Genomic DNA, 16,476 nt, shown 5'->3' with positions numbered 1-16,476 from the left:
GGGGAACAAGTGAGACAGCCAACACAAGGGGAACAAGTGAGACAGCCAACACGAGGGAACAAGTGAGACAGCCAACACGAGGGGAACAAGTGAGACAGCCAACAAGAGGGGAACAAGTGAGACAGCCAACAAGAGGGGAACAAGTGAGACAGCCAACACGAGGGGAACAAGTGAGACAGCCAAACAAAGAGGGGAACAAGTGAGACAAACAACAAGAGGAAACAGTGAGACAGCCAACACAAGGGGAACAAGTGAGACAGGCAAACACGAGGGGAACAAGTGAGACAGCCAACACGAGGGGAACAAGTGAGACAGCCAACACAAGGGGAACAAGTGAGACAGCCAACACGAGGGGAACAAGTGAGACAGCCAACAAGAGGGGAACAAGTGAGACAGCCAACAAGAGGGGAACAAATGAGACAGCCAACAAGAGGGGAACAAGTGAGACAGCCAACAAGAGGGGAACAAGTGAGACAGCCAACACGAGGGGAACAAGTGAGACAGCCAACAAGAGGGGAACAAGTGAGACAGCCAACAAGAGGGAAACAAGTGAGACAGCCAACAAGAGGGAAACAAGTGAGACAGCCAACACAAGGGGAACAAGTGAGACAGCCAACACGAGGGGAACAAGTGAGACAGCCAACACGAGGGGAACAAGTGAGACAGCCAACACAAGGGGAACAAGTGAGACAGCCAACACGAGGGGAACAAGTGAGACAGCCAACAAAGGGAACAACAGTGAGACAGCCAACAAGAGGGGGAAACAAGTGAGACAGCCAACACGAGGGAAAAGTGAGACAGCAAAAGAGGGGAACAAGTGAGAAAGCAACACGAGGGGAACAAGTGAGAGCCAACAGAGGGGAACAAGTGAGACAGCCAACACGAGGGGAACAAGTGAGACAGCCAACAAGAGGGGAGTGAGCAAAACAGTCAACAGTGGGGAGCAAGTGAGACAGCCAGTGACCATGAGACAGACAAACAGATGTAAGACAGACAACAGAAGCCACTGAGATAAATAATGAAAGAAAAAGGGAAAAACTGTAAAAGAGATCTAATACCTGTCCAGCCTAGCCCATTATGGAAAACAGACATAAAACGATGATAATGATGATGTTTTCTTAATGACTTAAGAACAAATGAAGGAAGGACTCAGTATATGATGTAAATAACTACCAAGATTTAGTCGTGACTATAGATTTCAAACCGAAATATCACGACAGTGTGCTTTCAAGCTCATAATTTTTCTTGTGTAGATTTCTCTCATGGTACTATTGAGCTTGCCCACAGGCTTAATTTATCACATAGATATAGTTCCCACCACCCACTTTTTCATGACAAGGTTAGGGCCTGGAATCTCCCAAACAGACACATGACATGTCACTTAGTTGAATTAGCCATTCATTTACTCCACAAATGTTTTGTTGTCAATGCTGCACTTCTCTGTATCACATATATACAAAGTATGCCATTTAAATCCCGAGCAACACCAGGTATGTCTGCTAGTATATGTATATACAACAGGTTTCTTTCAGTTACCATCATGCATGTGTGTAAGGTATATATATATATATATTATATATATATATATATATATATATATATGTACATGTGCAACAGAGTGCTAATGTGTTGAGAGAAAAGTTAGGCATAAGAGGAATTAGACGCAGTGTACAAGATAGAAGACTGTGCTGGTTTGGTCATGTGATGTGGATGGATGCTGACAGCTCTATAAAGAAGTGCAGATAACTCAAAGTAGATGGAACTTGTGTGGGGGAGACCCTGGAAGACACAGGACGAAGTACAGAAGAATGATCTCAGGACATTGGACCTTAAGGAGGAGATGATAGATGATAAGGGACCGAGACATCTAGCACCTTGTCATACTCAAGAAGACCCATCCTCCACAGCAGAAGTTTCAATACCACTTCCCCTACTGAAGAGGATTGGCCTACAAGAGCCCTGTGCTGGTGCCCCACACAAAGCACCCATGCCACTGACATGTAAATGCTCCTGAGCCAGCAGCATGTAAAAGTGCCCATGCTGGTGCCATGTAAAAATATCCAGCACACACTGTAAAGTGGTTGGTGTTAGGAAGGGCATCCAGCCATAGAAACCAAGCCAAATCAGACTGGAACTTGATGCAGCTCTCTGGTTTGTCAGTTCTGCTCAAACTGTCCAACCCATGCCAGCATGGAAAACAGACATTAAAGGATGATGATGATTAATATATATTATACACACACAATGGGCTTTTATCACTTTCTGTGTACCAAATCCACTCACAATGCTTTGATCAGCCCAGGCTATAGTAGAAGACACAGGAAGCTTCTTTACCACACAGTCACATACATATTTGTAAAAGCAACAGTCTCTGATACTTAAACTCTCTCAATTTATAACAATTTTTTAACTTTGTAAAGTACAATAAAACTTCCTAAAATTTCAATGGGAGAAATGTAGGCAACGGAAAAGAAAGAAGGAGAGAAAAAAAAAAAAAAAAAGAGCACGAAACATATCTCATTTCATAAACACCAATCTCAGTGAAAATTTCAACATGATACACACATAAATCATTTGCTGAAAAATAAATAAGTAGAACAATTTTTAAATAAAAAAAAAAAAAAAAGAGAAGAGCCAATATCACAACCATTCCAAAGAAGTTAAGATCAGCATAATGATCATGTTTTCCTTCTAGATCCACTTTGGGTGTGGTTAGATATTTTACAAATGTCTGGGGTGAAGTTAATCTGCTGCTAGGTTTAATACCACTCCCAACACCCCTGACCCGCCATGCTTTCAGTTGGGTCTACTCTGGCCAGCATTCAAGCTAAGTGTTCAGCCTGAAGATTCCTTCTTTCTCACTGACCTGTCTCAAGGACATTTAAACTGGTCATGAGCAACATTTTTCCTCCTCTGAGTGAGTCATTACAAAAAAAAAAAAAAAAAAAAAAAAATCAACAAGATTCTCTTCTCTCAATGGTAACAACATTGACCTACTAAAAATAGGAGCCAAATCTCCTTCAGATCAACTCAGTATACAGACTTGAAATAAAAAGGATACACTGAACAACATAGTCCCAGGTACACAATACTTGACAGAAGGAGTGAATGATCATAGCAAACGAGCCTCTGACTGCAGGTTTGCTAAGTCAAGGCTGACCAGGAGTTAAAAAACAAGGAAGGACACATTTCACAAGGCAATCCAAGAAAACCATGTGGTCATGGTTGGAATGTCAGAGGATAAGTTTACTCAATCAGAGTTGACCTCGGTTAAACAACAACCTCCAGAGAAGATCTTTTCACCAAAGAATTTTGAACAGACTTCATCCCTTCCCCCACAATTTTTCTTCTTCTCTGAAGGACATTGGTTGGATTTTTAGTTGCATTGATCCTAGCATTTTGGGAGGGTCTACAAAAGTCATGGCCACTGAACATGTTCTCCCCTACCCCACCCCAGATTAACTTACAGAAGAACAATGGTCAGAGCATTGATAACTGAGCTGATATCACTACACTAGAATTTCACCCTGGTGTAAGGTAGGGCATAGGGGTTTGATGGACACTCTGACAAAACAGAAAATAAAAAATCTGTCTACAAGAAGTTTACTTCCCAACCACATGGCTCTGGGATTAGCCCCACTGTGTGGAATTTTGGGCAAGTGTCTTCCACTATAGCCTTGGGCTGGCCAAAGCCTGGTGAATGGATTTAGTAGTTGGAAACTGAAAGAAGCCTGTCATACACACAATATAATAGAAATATTACATTTCTAAGTCCCTCTAAAGGAGATTACGGCAGCGGTACTAGATATTAATAGTTATCGCCAAGCTAACATGGCAGTCCAGAAAAATACTCTACATTGATAAAGGGTAAATACCCTGAAACTAGTCTGTAGATGCCAGACCAGCAAGGGGAAGTGGCTGACCTCCCCTGTTTGAAGGTTATAATGAACACAGGTTCGTGTGTCACATAGCTAGCTAGAGGCGATGGCCTCTTGGAGCTAATCAATGGCAGCATTCGTCCTATTTTTCTGGACTGCCATGTTAGGTTGGTGATAGCTATTAATATATATCAATGTGCATGTGTCTGTGTTCCCCCCCCACTACTGCTTGACAACTGGTGTTGGTTTGTTTGTGTTCCCATAACATAGCAGCTCAGCAAAAGAGATGATAGAATAAGTACCACTTATTAAAAAAAAAAAAGTAGTACTGAGGTCAATTCATTTGACTAAAAATTCAAGGCGTGCCCCCAGCATGGCCACAGTCTAGTGACTGAAGTAAGTAAAAGATATATATATATATAATATAATATATATATATATATATATATATATATTTATATATATATATTTAGACACACATACATGTGTGTGTGTGTACACGTATGTCTCCTTGTCTTGTTATCACTTGGTAGTCGTAAAAATGAGTGCCACTGTCATACAAGCAGTGTCATTCATTTCCAATATTCTGTAAGAACATGTCTGGCCATGGGAAAAATATTACCCTGCTTTGAAACAGGTGAATGTTGATGACAGGGAAGGCATCCAGCCATAGAAAATGTGCCTCAACAAGAATTTGACAGGGCTTCCTCATCCGACATTAAAGTTTTTTTTCACTGCAGCTTTATTGACTTCCTTGGCAACCCCTACATCTGACTATCTCTCTCACATACATTCCTTTGACTCAGAGAAGACTGGCCAAAAGAAAACCTTTGATAAGTGCAAGGACAACCAGTATACCTTTATTTATATATATATATATATTTTATTTTATAGAAGGAGCTTCTACGGGACTAGAACTGTTTCATTCAGATGAAATCTTCAGGAAGCTGGCTGTCAAAATAAGTTCTGGTCAGCTTCCTGAAGATTTCATTTGAATGAAACAGTTCTAGTCCTGTAGAAGCTCCTATAAAATAAATTACTTTACTCTGCTATGTATTGAGTACCTTATTTACTGTGGTTAACCCCAACTCAACCCGGGACCTACATATATATATATATATATATATATATATATATATATCATGTATGTATCAATGTGTGTGTGCCTTTGTGTATTCATTCATCCCCAACAATGACTGACAACCAGTGTTGGTGTGTTTACGTCCCCATAACTTAGCAGTTCAGCAAAAGAAACAATTGAATAAAGTACCAGGCTTTACAAAAGAAAAAAAAAAAAATGGGATTGATTTGTTCGACTAAAATTCTTCAAGGCAGTGCCCCAGCATGGCCACAGTCTTATGGATGACACAAGTAAAAGAATTATTTTCGAAACTAACTTAAACAGTCTGGGTGTTTCATTAAAAATAATGCAACGAAAGTGTCAAGTCATTCATGGATGGGATTACCGCTGTCTTACGTTTAACCACTAATCACATCTTCCACAGAGATTACTGACTCTTCTTATTATAGTGACAGATGAATATCTTTCCATAAGTTAGGATAGCATTACATTTCACATGTTAAGCTATATTGTCCAAGAATGTAGTGGATTTGTTGACAGTCACTTCATGACTGCAACATTGCCATAACTACCATGATCATTAAGGAAAGAGAGAAGAAAACACATAAGTATGGCAAAACACATAGAGCCAATATATTGTCTGAGAATGAGATGGGATGGTCAAACATAGAATGTCTTCAGTTGTAAGTCAGTAGACAGTTCAATAAGGTCAAAACTGGAGCTATACAACTTTAATCCTTTCTATACCACCACCACTGTCTACAAATCCACCACAGACCCATCATCATTGCCACTGCGAACCAATGGGGAAGGTCTCTACATAGTCACTTGATATGTTAGAAATAGCAGCCAAATCTCCCTTATATTTTTGCACTACAGTCTTAAAAACAAAAAAAAAATACAAAAAGACATTGAATAATATTCACTAGGATACACTACATGAATCAGTTAGGGTGGTCATAGGTAGAATGTCTGATTACAGGTCAGCTCAGTTAGGACCAACGAGAGCAGGGGTTATCAATCTAATTTTTTTATACATAGACCCCTGTGATTGCTATTTTATTCTGGTGCATCCTCACCACTACTATAACCATTCGATGTTGAAAAACTAGTTTTATAGAATCTCTTTTCAAAACGCCTATTTTGTTTTTCACGCATTAAATTGTGTTGGTTGAATTCTGTGGAATGTTAGAGAAAGAAACCTAGCTGTTTCTTGCAATACATACCAATGCATACATCTAAACTAAATTTTTTTTTTTCAGGGGTCCTGAAAATACTATTGCGAATCCCCCTAATTTATTATTTTGCTGAGTGGATCTCCAAAAATCTTATGTGGATCCTTAGGGGCCAATATGGACCCCCATTTGAGAACCACTACAGGCTATGCAATAAGTACACTTGGTCACCATTAACAAGCTCTCCCCCCACCACCACCAATATTACCCTAATTTGCAGAAGCAATTTTATAGGAACGACATATTTGATAACGTATCCAAAGACACATACATGTGATCACCAGGCTTACACCACACACACACACACACACACACACAGTAGTGCAATACAATGAAAAGCATGTATATATGTAAATACATGGATGTCCCAACATGGGCACAAATAAGATAGCTGAAACCAATAAGCGTATGAGCATGTTGTATCGTGTGTGTGTGTGTGTGTGTGTAAACACACACATACATACACAATACAAGAATACGTGTGTCGATGTCTATATAAGTGTCTATTATTAGTGTTCTTTCGCATATAACTAACTACATTTTGAATAACAATTTCAAGCATTCTGCTATTATTCACTTTCAAAATTCCATGACATCACTCGACAGTAGGCCACAACATGCACTACCACCACCACCACCATCAAACAAGCCTTGCCACTCCTACACCACATCATATCATCATCATCATCATTTTCACACCATGGCTCAACCACCACCACCACCTTCATACCTAACAGAAAAATGCTGAAAATATATAGTAGTATCACAGTATTTACGGAGAGAGAGAGAGAGAGAGAGAGAGAGAGAGAGAGAGAGAGAGAGAGAGAGAGTGGGGGGAAGAACCGTAGTAATTTCATTAATTTGTTTGTTTGTTTTTACAGTCGGTACATTAAGTACAAAGCATATACATACAATCCACCACCACCCCATACACACACACACACACACACACACACAGAACATAGATATGCGGATAACATACGTAAATTTCATCTCACCCTCTTCATTTAACTAATGCCTGTATTTACCAGCATTTTTCTTCTTTTTCTTTTTAATCCAGCCAGAGGCAAAACGATTCCATTCATTGAGTGGGCCAGCAGAATCTTGGCAATCTACACACACATATATATAATATATATATATATATATAATATATATATATATATATTATATATATTATATATATGTATGTATTTATGTAAGTAAGCAATCAAAATAATTCGCTCATGTGTATATTTCTCGTATGACAACAGACACTAAATACAATCACGTTTCTTCCACTCTGCTTGGCAAGCAGGAATGAAAATGGTTATAGTTAGTAGCAGTAGCGCAGCAGTAGCAGTAGTAGTAGTAGTAGTAGTAGTAGTAGTAGTAGTAGTAGTCAAGTCGAGCTTTCAGGTGGAGTAGGGAGAAATACATGGATGGGGACAGTGAAGGGAGTCGAGTCGAGTCGAGGTGGGTAAGTCGAAAGACTAAGATAGGGTTAGCATAGGATACCTAGCCTATTTTGGGGTTAAAGGTTACATAATAGTCATGTAAAAGGAGCAGGCGTGACATTCTAGAGAAACTGAGGGTGAATTTCAATTTGCATGTTGTTTCATATACAGGGTTTTTACACAATACAAAAAAGAGAGAGAGAAAAAAAAACCTTTATCACTATGTCTACACAGACCCACACGGAGCAGTAATTGAGTTTCTGTCTATTTCAGTGATAAGCATCCCAGTCATTAGAACAACTGCACTGCCTATGCGTTGAAGTATTGAATAAGAAAATAATTGGCTGAGTATTTCATAGACAGGGAGCGTAGAAATCTTCAGGTAGAGAAACAACATGGCCTCCTCAATTACAAGTAGCGCCCATCCAATGGACTTCCATGCAGTTTTGTGTCTACTCAATATAACCCCCACCCCACACACACACACACACACAAGAGAGAATTCGAACCCTCAACCCCCATGGCTCTGGCCTAAGGTGCTGCTCCAAGAAAATAATGCCTTGATTATCGAATGATTGTGGAGTTAACTTCTTCACTATACACCACCTACATCACCACCACCCCTGCATATATATCATCATCATTTAACGTCTGCTTTCCATGTTAGCATGGGTTGGACGATTTGACTGTGCCAGGCACCAATCTGATCTGGCAGAGTTTCTACAGCTGGATGCCCTTCCTAACGCCAACCACTCCAAGAGTGTAGTGGGTGCTTTTACATGCCACTGGCACGAGGGCCAGTCAGGCAGTACTAGCAACGGCCACGCTCGAAATGGTGTTTTTTACATGCCACTTGCACAGGAGTCAGTCCAGTGGCACCTTGCTCGTATGTTTTGTTCACGTGCCAGTAAGGCGACGCTGGTGTGTGTGAGTATATATATATATATATATATATATATATAATATATGATAGATAGCAACTACACATTCTTTATTTACTCTCCTTGTTTCTTTCTGTGGAAGAGCGTAGGCTCGAAACATTAAAGATTTTTTCACTTCCCAAGCATTATACTAATACATCTGTTTATTGTCTACACCACCTGTCTTCATCTTTTGTTTTTTTTGTGAATTCTCCCTATATATATATATATATAAAAGTCTTGACTTTTTTTTTTCTGTAAATTTGAACTATGAGAGAGAAATACAAATGGATTGTGTACTTTTTTGTTACCTGGCCAAACATACAGGTAAGAAATTCAGAGGATGACAGCAAGAATCATCAGCTTTCAATAAATAAAAATAGGCACAGATTTGACAAAGTTGTGAAAACATTTGCTTCACAATAATGTAGTTCTGGGCTCAATACCACGATGACAGAACACCAAGTTGACCAAATCTGGAAGACTGATGCTTTGCTCCTGTGTTCTAAAGTGATAGATTTAAATGTCATGGGGATAACATTAAATGGTCCTTGGGTAAGGTGTACAGAATTCAGAGGTGGCCTGCCACAAAATATGCACCACAAAGGCATGATCCATGAGTGGTCATGAAAACCAGTCCCAGTGCTTGAGGGGTTAAGAAGGCTCTATGCCTCAATGGTAAGTGTGAGAGAACAAGAGACCAATAAAGTCAACTTTAGATAAACAATCAGAATGCAATGGGAAACTGCTGCTATATCTTTCTCATGAAAATTCAGGAATCTTCAGACTTTAGCATTAAGATATGATCACTGATGCCTGAAGGTATGGGACATGAAGTGAGGGAAAGACTAGATTAGTCATTGATTTAACACCTCCACCACCTGGCACTAAGGTACCTTCAGAGAAGTTTGCTCGGGTGCAAGAATTTGAGCCAAATTACAAGTCTGAAGACAAATTCCTTTTCTTTCAACAGTTTTAAAGGATCTCCGGCTAATTAAACTATGAACAAGAAAATGTTGTCATACTTGTGTTGGGTAGTATTTTCTATTAATGTACAAAAAAAACATATATACTCAAATATACACACACATATATAATATATATAAAAATATTTTTTTACACACATAAATACATAGATAACATACAAACACACACGTAATATACGCATAATATACACACCTACACACACACACAGAATTGAAATCAAACGAACTAAGCTAAAACATAGAACACGCATTACTTCCTGAAGTGTCAAGCACTTTTAATTTGTCTCAAAAAAGCCTTGTTCTTACCAACAGCAAAACACACAAGAATATGAGTATACACATACACACAAATATTAGCATACAGATATGCACACATACATATACATGCACACCATATACAACCTGAAGCAACCGTGCACACACATACACATATGGAATAGCTTTCGGTAACGAAAAGAAATATGACTTTGACACTACATTGTACTTTTAGACAGAAATATGTGTGTGTGTGTGTATCAATTACAGAATGTAATAGAGAAAGCCAAAATCAAGTAAGACTGAACACTGGTCATGAATCTTTCTCGGCAGGCATTATACAGGCAGAAGGAAACAAAAATGAACTGATAGAAAATAGCTGAAACTGAAAATTGAAACTGTCACAGAGGAAATGTATGCTAATAGATTAATTACCCTCCTCCCCATGAGTCTACAGCACTCATTCCTGCCTGGATCTTAATATAGATGGCGTCTGAATTATTGAATTTCTAAAGAACTGTATTTTTCGTCTGCCAACAAATAGACATTTCTGAATACATTTGCTCAGTGAATTGTTTAACTAAAAGTTTATTAAAGTCAGTTACAGATGTGGCTGTGTGGTTAAAAAGTCTGCTCTGTAAATTATGAGCTTCCAGGGGTTCAATCCCACCTTGTGTAGCATTTTGGGCAAGTGTCTTCTAAAGCCTTATAAAAAAAATTCTTAACCTCTTAGTGTTCAGATTACTCTATAAATGTAATGCTTATTTATTCACATTGTTTTGAATTTATTATGAATTATCTCTTAGCTTCAAGATTTTGATGGTGTGGTTGATTACTTTTAAAATGACATTGTAGCATAAGTGCAAAAGGCCAGATCTGGCCAGTCTGAATGAAAAACAGGTAAAATATTTGAGCTAGACACATCCGGTTTAAATGCTTAAGGGTTAAATGAAAACTAAGGATAACTGTCAGATAGGTTGTTTTTAGTTTACCATATTTTCTGGCATATATGTCAATGTTAGTATATAGTGTAAACATTCAAACATCGTCGTCATCATCATCATCATCATCATTACCATCATTTAATGTCCATTGCCCATGCTAGCATGAGTTGGATGGTTGGACCATAACTGGCAAGCTGGATTTCCTGCACTAGACTTGTCTGATTTGGCATGGTTTCTACAGCTGGATACTCTTCCTAATGCCAACCGCTTTACAGAGTGTGCTGGATACTTTTATGTGGTACCACATGGGGTGCTTTTATGTGGCACCCCATGTATGTTTTTATGTGGTATCACATGGACACTTTTACATGACACCACATGTTTTTGCAAATCCTGCTGCATTTCACATGGATTCTTAGGTCTTCCAAAGTTGTCTTGGTGTAGAAGTTGATCTAACTTTTTATGGGCTGCAAATTTAGGTTTGAAAAATTCAACTTGTATGCCAGAAAATACAGTGGGTGGTTAGAATTATTCTGGAGCAAGGATCTTTTTTTTAGTCAAGTACACTGTTGCTTGCAGCTAGGAATAAGAAATACGTGGATATATATGTGTAGATATATGTGTGTATTTACATAGGATTGGTAGTCTGTCTGTCTGTCTGTTTGACTCTCACTCTTTCTCCTTCCTTTCTTTCTGTCTTTTTTCTTGGATCGTTCGTAAACGTTCATAAGAGGAAGTAGCAGGTTAAAGGATTTGTAATGGTAGTAGAAAGAGGAAAGTAGATTGTATTAGAGGGGAAAATGGTTATGTATGTAGTTTTATCAATTTATTTCGTAATTGGGAGTTATTTTGACTGAAAAAAATGCCCCTATGATGTAAGTTATGGTATTTAGAATATTTATTCTGATTTTTTCCTCCACTAAATTTGTAATTGTGTAAATGTATGAATTTTCAACATACATACACACAGAGAAAATCTGCCTTTTATAGATAATATATATATATATATTGTTCAAAATTGAGAAGATTGCCCTGCCTCTTTCCTTTGACTGTGAAGGAAAGGCAGTTTTTCTGTCTGGTGGCTATGATGAAAGAGGTTGCATGGTGGACGCAATTGAAAAGGTTGAAGATGGGTACCTTCCTCTATGGCCAAGGCCTCATTGACTTTTTTAGGTTCAACCTAAAAAGGAAGGTAAGACTGGAGAGGGAGGTGCTGTCACCCAGTAAGTTTGTCGAAAGGAGGGTGAATATAGTGAGGATGGCCCATATGAACAGACTCCCTCTAAGTGTGCACCTGCAGGCTGGATGGAGTGAGGAGAGAGGTGCCTACCTGAGGTGCCCAAAATTAGGGGCCCAAAGTGGGTGAGGTTGCTTTAGCCTCCTCTTGATGGATCTACTCCTTATTGGGGAATTATATATTGTTGTGTTTTGCTGTTTACACATTAACCTCATTGTCCCTCAATTCTGTATCGTCCTCTATGTTTTGTGTTCAGCCCTGGTGGCCAATAAAGAAAGAATTATCATTATTATTATTATTATTATTATTCAGTCTGGTTAAATTTGAAATGCTTTAAAGTGAGACCTGTTACATCCAGAATTTACAGTATTTAGTTTATTAACACCAGAAGGATGCCAGTGTGATATTTGATGTAAAACAAAATGACAGCATAAAAGGTTAAATTATTGCTATTTCGATTCAGGTCAGTTCTGATTAAATCAGACCTAGCTATAAACAAAGCATTCCATCCATGACTATTTAATTTTCAATCAATTATTCCAGTGCTACATAATTTAATGTGGCCTTGCATGTACTTTAATTTGGTGTTGTTTGATAAGAATTAGGTTACATACTATTTATTCATAGTGATCATGGATTGGTGAATGAAAGGCTCAAGTGAACATCCCAGTGGAACATGAAGGTATGTAACCAAATACCTTAGGAGATTTCAACTATACATTCCTGGCACCCTGCAATCTTGTTAATTAATAGAAGCAGTGGGGGTGGGTTTGGCTCACATAAGCAGTGAAAGTGAATTTAAAAACTTAGATCAAGTAAGATTATCCATGCAATCAGTAGACAAGAATCTGTCTGACGATGGATGGAAAAGGGACAGAGTGGTTCAAAAGCCTAAAAGCAATAAGTAAAGGATATAATTTCAATAGAAATCAACCAAGTGAAATTTTTTTTTTAGAAAGAGAAGAATGATGCAGATAGAAAAGGTATTTAGGAAAAACAACAGGCGTGTTTCAGTCTTATTAGACCTCATCAGTAAAGTACATTCTATTCAGCAAGACTGAGAGTGCTCAAGATTATGTGACTGGCACCCCATCAGTTAAACTGATGAATGTCCAGTTGATCCGATCAACAGAATAGCCTGCTCATAAAATTAAAATGCATGTAGCTGAGCACTCTACAGACTCATATACCCTTAACATAGTTCTCAGGGAGATTCAGCATGACACAGAATGTGACAAGGCTGGCCCTTTGAATGACAGGTACAACTAATTTTTGCTCAAGGAGACAATTCACTGCTAGGAATCGAACTCACGACCTAAGGACCAGGAGCTGAATAACCTAACCACTGAGTCACATGCCTTCACCTCAAGATTACACACTCACACACTCATTGTGTATATATATATATATATATAGTTAATCCAAACAAAAAAGCCCCAAAAACCACAACAACGCAAGGACGTGAAACAAATATAGTATTATTGGACACTCAGGAAAGAAGGAGGATTTAACGTTTCGAGCGGAGCTCTTCGTCGGAAACATAGAAGGAAAGATCCAGAGAAGGGAAGTCAGAGGGAAAAAAATCGCCAACGGTACACACGAGATTACATATACATACATACATACATACATACATACATACATACATACATACATACATACAGACAGACAGACAGACAGACAGAGTGTGATGAATGAATTGTCTAAATTATGCAAAAATGAAAATAACACTGACATCTCATTTTAACAGATACATTTACCAAAGTTACATAAAAATACCTTGAAATACTAAAGAATAAATTTGTTCAATAAAATCACCATTGGCTTCAACCTCGGCATCCAGATGACTTTGGAATCTCCTGCAACTCTTCTGAACGGTCTCTTTGTTTAAACTGGCAAATGCTGTGATAATCCTTGCCTTCAGTTCATCTTTGGTGTTACAAGGAATTTTGTTGGTCTCTCGCTCAACTGCACCCAACACATAATGATGCAGAGTCCTGTTGCCAGACATAGGGTCTTCCAGCATCGACCCTCTAGACCCAGGGTAGCACTACCTCCTCCAGCCACTTGATGTAGGCCTCTGTGTTGAGTCTGAGACTGTGTGGGAAGATGAATGGAGGCATAATGTCACCATCACTAGTGATCACTCCAAACACCATGATGTTGACTGGATGTTTGATTTTTATCACTCTCGGTACATGTCCTCAGATTGACACCCAACATTCTGAAATGTTCACAGTACAGCATGTCATTTCCAAATTTCTGGCAGAGTGACTTGCATCATGGTGCTGTTTTAATCACAGATGGTGCCCAACTGTACCTACTATACTAAGTGAATGTAAAAAATTAAAAAAATATAAAATGGCAACAATTTACCCATTGTACCCTGTATGTTTATTTTGTGTGTGTGTGTGTGTGTGTGTGTGTGTAGGAAATGTAGTTATACTGGTTATGAATTAGACCAAAGGGGAAAATACTTAGTGGATAGTGAAGCATTCTGCATCTATCTATCTATCTATCCGCTCAGTCGAAGTCAACTCTCGGTTATTCTTTGGATAAGTGTCCTCCAGTCAGTTCTATCCTGGGCCGCTTCTTTCAGATTGGCTATGTCCATTCCGGTATCACTCTTGATGGTGTCAAGCCAGCGGGTTCTTGATCGGCCTCTTCCTCTCTTGCCACTGACCATTCCGAGCATGATGTACTTCTCCAGGGATTTTCTCCGCATAATATAACCAAAATATGCCAATCTATGCTTGGTGATCCTAGCTTCTAGCAACATTTTCAGCCTGATCTGCTTAAGAACTTCTCCATTGGTGAGCCTCGCTGTCCATGGAATCCATAAAAGTCTGAATACTAAGTACAAATATAGGAAGGTCTCATTGCATGTGATAAACTAAGTATAAAAAAAAGTCTTCAACCAACCAAGATCATCTAAGTGGGTGCTAACAGCAGGGAGGAAAACAAAAACTCTGGAGTGTGATGGATCAGTTTACATAGGGCACTTAAGGGTGTGTCACTCTTCTACACGATCTACAGACAAGACACTGCCATCATATACACATACAGAAAGAGAGTGGGAAAGACAAAGAGAAAGCGAGAGAGTAGGGAAAATGTAGTGAAGCTGATTAAAAATATCAAAAATATGTTTGGGGAAAATATCTCAAGGGGGCATTCTGCATGCTAAATATAAATACAGTGAAGTCCTTTTGTATAAGTGTTTAATATTTCAATTAAATTTTGTAATTGATATAAGAATACACAAGAGCATCATCACCATATTTCATGACAAAGCAATTCTGTTTATGTTTACAGGTCAATGATTATGCATACATGTGTATGAACGAGTACTTATGTATATGTATAAGAGCAGTATGTGTGTGTACACACACACACACACACACACACACAAGGGGGTGCTAAAAAGTTCCTGGCTTTGAGTAAAAGAAAATACAAGACCATCTATGATTTTATTCAAGATATTCTCCTCTCAGATTCACATACTTATTGCAGTGGTCCTTCAATTTTCTAAACCCTGTAAAAGAAGACGGAAAGCTGGGCCTCCAACCAGGCCTTTGTGATACCCTTAAAGCCAGGAACTTTTCAACAACCCCTCATATATGTGGCACTCTGTCAGTTACGATGATGAGGGTTCCAGTTGACCCAATCAAAGGAACAGCCTGCTCGTGAAATTAACATGCAACTGGCTGAGCACTCCACAAGTATGTGTACCCTTAACATACTTCTCAGGGAGATTCAGTGTGACAGTATGTGACAAGGCTGGCCCTTCGAAATACAGGTACAACAGAAACAGGAAGAAAGAATGAGAGAAAGCTGTGGTGGAAGAGTACAGCAGGGTTCGCAACCCCCCACCCCCTGCTGGAGCCTCATGGAGCTTTAGGTATTTTCACTCAAACATTCACAACGCCAGGTCTGGCAATTGGAACCGCGATCCCACGACTGCAAGTCAGCTGCCCTAACCACGGGGGCATTGCGCCTCCACACACATATATATGTACATGCATATATATATACATGTATATGTATATGCATATATGTACTTATGTACATGTGGATGCATGTATGTATATTTGTGTCTGCATGTGTGTGTGTGTGTGTGTATTAGTATATGTGTGAATGTATATGTATGAGTATATAATATATACATAACTAAGTATTCAGACATATCATTAATAAACGGCAATGCTGATTTCAAACAGACACACATGGTCTACTCCACCATTGCCACTACCCTTAGTTGTTAATGACAGCCTTATGAGGAAGGGCAGTACCTATTGGAACCACCAGTTTGGACAGGTGCTACTCTTCAGTTGTGTACTTATTTCATATAAAATAATGCAGTCAAGAGGAAAACCAGATGCCAATAATTGATCATATGCTTAAACTAGTAGTTGCTTATGTACCAAACTGGATATTTAGTATCACATGATCAACCAGACTATTGAATGCTATTATACATCGCTAGTCACAATGCACTTTGCATCTG

General features: G+C 38.8%; 1 protein-coding gene across 4 annotated transcripts in view; it reads right to left on the bottom strand.

Moving 5' to 3' along the window:
- Positions 1-16,476, bottom strand: part of LOC115215375 — a 215,303-nt gene that overhangs the window by 110,832 nt on the left and 87,995 nt on the right. Inside the window, exon 1 of one of the 4 annotated variants that reach the window (XM_036505987.1) lies at positions 7,193-7,320. The exons of the other annotated variants lie outside the window; for them this stretch is intronic. The gene's annotated coding sequence lies outside the window, so the exon portion shown is untranslated. Of the gene's footprint in view, positions 1-7,192; positions 7,321-16,476 lie in introns of those variants that run through there. 4 annotated transcript variants of the gene reach the window in all.

This window comes from Octopus sinensis, linkage group LG9, assembly GCF_006345805.1.
Source record: "Octopus sinensis linkage group LG9, ASM634580v1, whole genome shotgun sequence".
Lineage (NCBI taxonomy): Eukaryota > Metazoa > Mollusca > Cephalopoda > Octopoda > Octopodidae > Octopus > Octopus sinensis.
Note: the sequence above shows the minus strand (reverse complement) of the source record. Positions and strands in the feature narration are given on the sequence as shown.